Source organism: Seriola lalandi, unplaced genomic scaffold (genome assembly GCF_002814215.2).
Source record: "Seriola lalandi dorsalis isolate HSWRI2012SDOR001 ecotype SW California unplaced genomic scaffold, Sedor1 jcf7180002055009, whole genome shotgun sequence".
Lineage (NCBI taxonomy): Eukaryota > Metazoa > Chordata > Actinopteri > Carangiformes > Carangidae > Seriola > Seriola lalandi.
In genome coordinates this window covers 321596-329316 of record NW_019525552.1, presented here as the reverse complement: position 1 = coordinate 329316, position 7721 = coordinate 321596, and the positions used below count along the sequence as shown (strand labels likewise).

Genomic DNA, 7721 nt, shown 5'->3' with positions numbered 1-7721 from the left:
CCCCCCCCGGCCTTGCAGCCACCCTGGCCGTGCAGGCTACTGCAAATTCCTCAGGATATTACGCAACCCGGGTAATCTGCATGCAATGCAATGCGTGCCCGGGGTATTCCCCCTGCATAGCCTTGCCCTTATAAGCTAAACAAAAGATCAAGTGCCATGAAAACAGCCCATAGTGTCCGTCATGGCGCAGAAAAGCCCGCTGTCACTGTGATATGTGTGAGAATATGTCCGGTGGAGGTTTCGTTTTTCCCTCCCCTGCCTCTCTTACCTTCTGTCTGCGCTCCGGCTGCGCGTCTCCGTCTCCGTGCGAAAATGACAACAAGCAAACCCGGTGACAGGAGATCCGATTCCGGGCGGGCTTGACACCTCGCTGGTTTGTCCGTTAGAAACAAGCCGGGGAGGCTGGTTGTTAGAAATCCACAAGAGCCGAGGAGCAGCGGTGGAAACGTCGCGGCGCGGCGGAGGAAAAGTTACGCGTAAAAATGGAAGGAATCCTTTCCGACCGGATTTGTGCCGCCGGAGCTCCACTACTGCAGTCAGACAGACAGTCAATGTGTGCGTCTCACTGTGTTGTGAGTGTGTATGTGTGCGTGTGTGAGGGTGAAATCAGGAGACACATACACACGCACACACACACTCATACGCACACGGGGGTTATTCCAAGCGCCACTTCCCAGAATAGCAGCATAGAGGAGCGGGAGAGAGAGAGAGAGTGAGAGAGACGGAGTGGCAGAGAGCGAGAGAGCGAGAGAGAGAGAGAGAGAGAGAGAGAGAGAGAGAGAGAGAGAGAGAGAGAGAGAGGGCGTGTGTATGTGTGTGTCTGCATGTGTGTGTGTGCGCGTGTGCTTGTGTGACGTCGTCGGATCCCCCAGCGCGCAACCAGGGCAGAGGGAGGGGAGGGGAGGGGAGGGGAGGAGGAGGAGCAGTGGCCGAGGAGGAGGCTCTGTCTGCAGGCACAGAGAGAGCAGGATTCCCCGGTCACCTCTGGAGCGACCTGTCTGTCTGACTGTCTGACTGACTGAACGTCTTAATGCCTGGTTGTTGCCTGTCTTTCTCTATATTCAGCTGTGCCTTAAGACCGGAAGTGAATGTATAATGTAGACCTACTGCAGTACAAAGCAGGCATCATATCGTATCATATATTTTCATATAAATAAATATTAATAATACAAATGCAAATCTTACAAATATTAGTAACAACCTTTAGCTTCTTCATGGTTAAACAATAATATATCCAGTATAACGTGAACCCAACTCATGATTACAATATTAAAGTCTACACAAGGATTAACCTTTTAGCCCCCGCTCAGACTCTTGCAGATAATTTGGACTTTTCAAGGATTTATAACAGTGTTTGACTGACAGAGTCTTTGAAGGTAGAGAGCATGATGGGGTGAATCTGCTGAGGGGCCCCAGGGTGATAAAATGAGCCTTTTAAGCCTCTATTAACCCATCTTCCTCCAGACCTTTGCAGTGGGTGCAGCTCTTCTACCTGCAGTTTATTGAGAGATATAACAGCACAAAATTTAGTTTTTAAGGCCCTGAGACGTTTTGACACCAGGACCTTCGTGACAACAGCTTCATGTCCACCTCAAGACCTTTATAACGCCAGCTGATATTGTGGTTTAACAGTGCACGATCGTCACTGCATCTATATGTCATATTAGACCACCAGCGTCCGTCACAACTGGACTGAATAAAGTTTCCCTGTGAACACGAGAGCCAGCAAAACAATCATTAGCCCACACTAGCATAGCCGTGATATGGTCCACAGTAATGCTGACGGTTAGCCAGCTAGCGATAGCAACATTTGTCGAACACATTCATTACATCGCTAAAATCAGGTTAGCTAACATTAGCATGTCTACTGTAGCCGTCACTAATGAAAACAGACATGTAGCATTATGTAGCATCAAGTTACTGACACCCAGAGAAGAAAAAACAGTTCTGAGTCCAGCTGGAGCCTTTAGCAGCTCATTGGGTTCTTCTCTCAGTAAACCAGACCAGTATCTGCTCCACGGTCAGACTAGGAAAGAAATTCAGGCTTAGACTGATCTGCTGGGACTCGCCTGCATGATGACACTGATGGAGCAGGTTAAAACATTAAAACGTTAAAACGAAATCGTGTTTGAACGCTGCACTGCGCCACCTCACCTGTGGGGGGCACGCACTAACAAGCACATGCTACTAGACCAGCTACCAAAACAAAGACCAGAGAGATTACAACACACACAGAGAGGGTGTGGCTTCGCTCTGCCCAGGACGCCATTACTCCACTAGATCTTTACATAGAAAATTGTGGTTTGCTACTGTATTATTGTTTAAAATCTTGTTTACAGAACCTTGAATTAAATTAGCATAAACCAGTAGCCAGGTATCAGACCCTCCAATATTTTCAGCAATTCAGACTGTGCTCATCAACAACTACGTCCCCTGGTTAGAGAAACAACTGAAAAATTAAAACTCAGTAGTAAAGAAGTGAGATGTCACATAGCTAGCTAGTTAGGTACATTCATATAAGAATAGTGACAGAAAAGTATCAACATCCAACATTTAGCAAGGAGACCCGACATTTTTAAAGGTTGAATTGTGTTCTCTGAGTTGTTTTTACAACAACGTTCTTAATGAAAAATGAACACAGCGACCAAAAAACATGAGCTTCTACTCTATCAATACATATATTACATGTTTATATTCATACTAGCTTCAATAGCACTAGAGGACCAAGAAAGTTCTGCATGGGCCAGCAATCCGAATGGAGGAAAAGTGGGTGGTAAAAGCCAAATATGTGAAATATGGTTTCCGTGCCATTTGTTTATGTGTGTAGGTGGACTGCATCCTTTTAGAGAAACATGTCCAACAACAGGACTCCAGCTTTGTCTGCCTGCTGCCACATTGTGAGGTGGATCCTCAGTGTTCAAACAACACACCCACTCCAGCTCCGAGTCCTTTCATCTGTGAAACACATTTAGGAGTACAGAGGACCTCATCCCGGCAGCCCTCCTGCTAATAAATTAAATCAGGTTTGATAAAGTCCCTTTGTCCTCTGGACAGGTTTCTAGAGACAGGCGGCAGATTTAATAAGTGACTGGACACAGAGCGTCTTGTACCTGAGGCATCACAGGTTTGAGTCCTCTGACAGGAACAGCATCAACCTGCCTGAGATGTGAAATGCAGCGCGACATAACCATCCGCAGTGATAATAAACCAGTCTGACTTTTGCACAGCCTGTCGATGTCAGCCTTCCTTAAATAGCTCCCATTGTACCTGGGAACAGATAATGACACATGATGGTCTGATAATTGTCTCAATGTCATCTGTCCATTGACAGCGCTGTTAGAAGTTATCCAAGGTGGGAGAGGATAAGGAGGAGGAAGACACTGCTCGGCAGCCATTGATGGAGCAATTAGAAATACAGTGACCTTTTGTTGTTGAGTTTTCTCTGATGTCTCAGCTCTTTAGCGTCATTTAGTTTTATCTCAAAGGGTTTTCATGTGGAGTTAGTCCTTTATTTGAAGCCTCACAGTGCACAGAGGCAGAAAAGACTCAGGAGAAGAATCAGCAAACGTCCTGGGTCAGATATTAACCACTTCACCTGAGCTCATGGAGCCACCAGGAGAAAAGTGTCATTTCTTCATGATGTGTTTCTCCATGTTCCAGCACTCCAATAGGAGCGGTGTGAATTTCGCAGGGTGTGAATCCCACCTTCCTCTAACAGCTCTGATACCAGTTAATCTGTCAGTTTATCTCTAATTCCAGCTCCTTAAAAACACTTCTACACATGATCTGTGCTGAGCTTACTTCAGGGTTAGGGGCAGAGTCGACGACCACAACTCAGCTGAATATCAACATATCAAGTAATTTATATCATTCATACACAAGAGCTGTTAAATACCATCCATCCATTTTTAAACCGTTTTATCTGAAGTTGGGTCGTGGTGGCAGCAAGCCAAACAAGGTAGTCCAGACGTCCCTCTCCCTAGCAGCGTTTTCCAGCTCTTCCTGGGGGATCCCGAGGCGTTCCCAGGCCAGATGAAATATATAATCCCTCCAGCGTGTTCTGGGTCTACCCCGGGGGTCTCCTACCAGTTGGATGAGCCCAGAGGACCTCCACTGGAAGGCACCATAGACGCATCCTAATCAGACGGCCGAACCACCTCCTTACGACGTGAAGGAGCTCTACTCCAAGCTCATTGTAGTTGTTTTATCTGTGATCTCATTCTTTCAGTCACTACCCAAAGACTGACTTTGCCTTCTGGCTCAGCTCTCTCCTCACCACAACAGACCGGTACAACGCTTACTTTACTGCCCTGATCCATCATCCGACCCTCACTCATGAGCAAGACGCAGAGGTAGTTAAACTCCTTCACCTGGGGCAGCGACACGCCCCTCTTAGTCAAAGATTTAGACTGAAAAATAACATACATTTTATTGCAAATCTTCTCACAATAACCATACAGCTGCAAGGTTCTTATCCACAGTGTTGACATTTCTCTGTTGGCGTTTTTCATGCATGTCGAGGAGGCAGACATAAGATCATGTATGGATGCATTATAAGACCTGCATAACGGTCTCCAACATGGCGCCCAATCATTGAAATGAAAATTGCTCATCCAGGCCTCAGGCCAAAAAAGTTTTCCCTGGTCTGCTTCCAAGTTGTGCAGCTCAGTGCACATGTGCGTTAGTGTTTCTTTCCCCTGGCCCCGGCCTGCGCTGCAGAGTGGGATGATGACATGAACATAAAAACTGCTCTTCTAGTCTCTGGGAAAGTTTCACAAATATTAAACCATCATCGTTTAAAAATGTGGACAACAAAGAGTAAGAATAGACATCATTATAGAGGCATCCTGTCAACAGTTTAACAGATGACTCGCTTAACGATGGACTACGAGTTAATGAAGATAGATAGATAGATAGATAGATAGATAGATAGATAGATAGATAGATAGATAGATAGATAGATAGATAGATAGATAGATAGATAGATAGATAGATAGATAGATAGATGATAGATAGATAGATAGATAGATAGATAGATAGATGATAGATAGATGATAGATAGATAGATGATAGATAGATAGATGATAGATTGATAGATAGATAGATAGATAGATAGATAGATGATAGATAGATAGATGATAGATAGATAGATGGATAGATGATAGATAGATAGATAGATAGATAGATAGATAGATAGATAGATAGATAGATAGATAGATAGATGATAGATAGATGATAGATAGATAGATAGATAGATAGATAGATAGATAGATAGATAGATAGATAGATAGATAGATGGATAGATGATAGACAGATAGATAGATAGATAGATAGATGATAGATAGATAGATAGATAGATAGATAGATAGATAGATAGATAGATAGATAGATAGATAGATAGATAGATAGATAGATAGATAGATAGATAGATAGATGAAAGTTGTCAGATCTCTGACCTCCAGCAGCACCTCATCTCTCTTGGCCCATATATTTACTTATCCCTAGTTTGTGTGTGTGTGTGTGTGTGTGTGTGTGTGTGTGTGTGTGTGTGTGTGTGTGTGTGTGTTTGCGTTGGCCAGCACCAATAAGTGGATTAAGGCCTGCCATCTCCCATAAGAGGCTCATAGGGATGTGATCTCATCACCGGTGACCCCAGAGTCCCCATGGCGACGCCGTGGCAACACAGCACCATGGCGACAGAGAAGAGCTGCTGCTGCTTCTGCCGCTTCTGATGCAGCAATTTGCATCTGCTTTTAATAGGAAGCCGAGCAGGAAGGTGTAAGCAGGAAGCTGCACACAGGCCTTCTCTTTTAGACGTACACACTGTAGATACTGTATATAAGTGTCTACAGGCTGGATGTCATCAGTCAGCCTTTGAAAAATTATTTCAGCTTCACGGACAGATCTATTTTCTTCAGATGACTCATAACTTTAATAATTTGCTTTGCTCTGTAGCCAGCTGTCATTTTGATGAGGTAGGTGTGAGGTTTTCACAGATGCCGTTTCACTTTCATGAAACTCCCTGGATTTCTTCTTATTGCATGTTGTTTCAGTTTGTTGTTAACGTTAAAGTGTCTCTTTGGATAGTCGAGATAAAAATAAGTACAGTGGGAAAACACTTCATCCATCATATAAAATCCATCCAAACATAACAATGTGGATGTTTGTTTGACTTTCTAATGAGAAATGTTAACACTCACTTTAGTTTAGACGCAGGCTCTGGACCAGGAGCTTCATGGACCCTTGGGATCCTGGACCGAGGCCCGTTCATCAGTCCATCCAATCATACTGAGAAGTGGATTTTCTGTAGTTGAGACACAGAAGAGCTTTAGCCTTGTGATAGAATTGTAGTCATTTCATAGCTTCATTAACCCTCTGGAGTCCTTTATTTATGCATTCATTTCTGTCACACACATTTTAAACTGTCCCCAGCCCACGTTTTGTTTCCTTTTGTCAGCACAAACTCTGCTGTAAGTTTGACGGATTATAAACTGCTAGGGACCCAAGATATATGAAATATAACACAGGCACCTGTGAAAATATTAATATCTATAGTCATTATCAATCCAAATATTATTATAAAGAGGCTCAAAGTTGTAAAAACTATTGTTTTACTGTTTGTACACAACAATACATCAGAAATATGTAAGAAATTAAACTATAACACAGTCTATTTACATGTAAAGGATTTTATTCCGACTCATTTTTGTGCCTTTTTTACAAAAATTATAAATCTTGGAAACCATGGAAAAAATGAACCATTCAGACTCTGTCCGGTTGTGTATGAAAGTAGGGTAAACTGATGGACACAATGGGGCGAACGTAAAGACTCAAAACTCTGAAATATTATGTCATGGCTAGCAAACAGCTAGCATCACCGTGCTAGCTGTTGCTATAAATGTCTAATATTCAAATTCAAATACAAAGAGGCTTTATTGACATGACCGTAGTCTGACACAGCATTATCAAAGCAGACAGCACCAGGCAGCATCACAGTGACTATTATTACTATTAGTAGTAGCAGTATTATTTTTAATATAATTATTTTTATCATTATTATCAGTAGTAGTAGTATTCTCTCTCTTTTTAGCTGTGTTCGACATCGGTCTGCTGCTGCTAGAAACCAGGACGTTGAGCTGTTAAAACCAAAACAAGCTAAACAAGGCTAAAACGCTCAGTAGAGCTGCAGATTTCTTGTGTGTTTCTCACTCGGAGCGACTCCCTTTCACCAACACACACTGATTTGATTTCACTTGTTGATTTATGACTCTTTAAGGAGCCTGAGCTCATTACATGGGCGACTCAAAGATAACGCTAACTGTGTGCAGCTCCTTAGCATTAGCAGCCAGCGCAGAGCTCTCTGTGACACAGACGTGATTTTGGTGCCAATCCTCTCACCAGACTGGGTATCGGGTAAAGTAACAAGTGTGGCCACAATCCCAGGATGTGAGTCATGTGTTGCGCTCTGATGTACTGGTCTAAGTCCCAGACTGGAACCCTAAATCCTCTCTATTCATGGTTTGCATTGACTGTACAGTTTAAAGAAAAACAACCATGAACAAGGAACCTGCTGAGTAGTTACGGGAAGTTATGAATAATCCATTACATAAGAGAGGTGGACACACACACACACACACACACACACACACACACAAACACACAAACACACACACACACACACACACACACACACACACGTTAACATTGCGTATCTTTCCATC

General features: G+C 43.3%; 1 long non-coding RNA gene across 1 annotated transcript in view; it reads right to left on the bottom strand.

Moving 5' to 3' along the window:
* Nucleotides 1–738, bottom strand: part of LOC111647838 (uncharacterized) — an 83110-nt gene extending 82372 nt beyond the window's left edge. Inside the window, exon 1 of the long non-coding RNA XR_002760077.2 lies at nucleotides 269–738. This is a non-coding gene — a long non-coding RNA (uncharacterized LOC111647838). The remainder of the gene's footprint in view (nucleotides 1–268) is intronic.
* Between the last annotated feature and the right edge of the window lie 6983 nt (nucleotides 739–7721).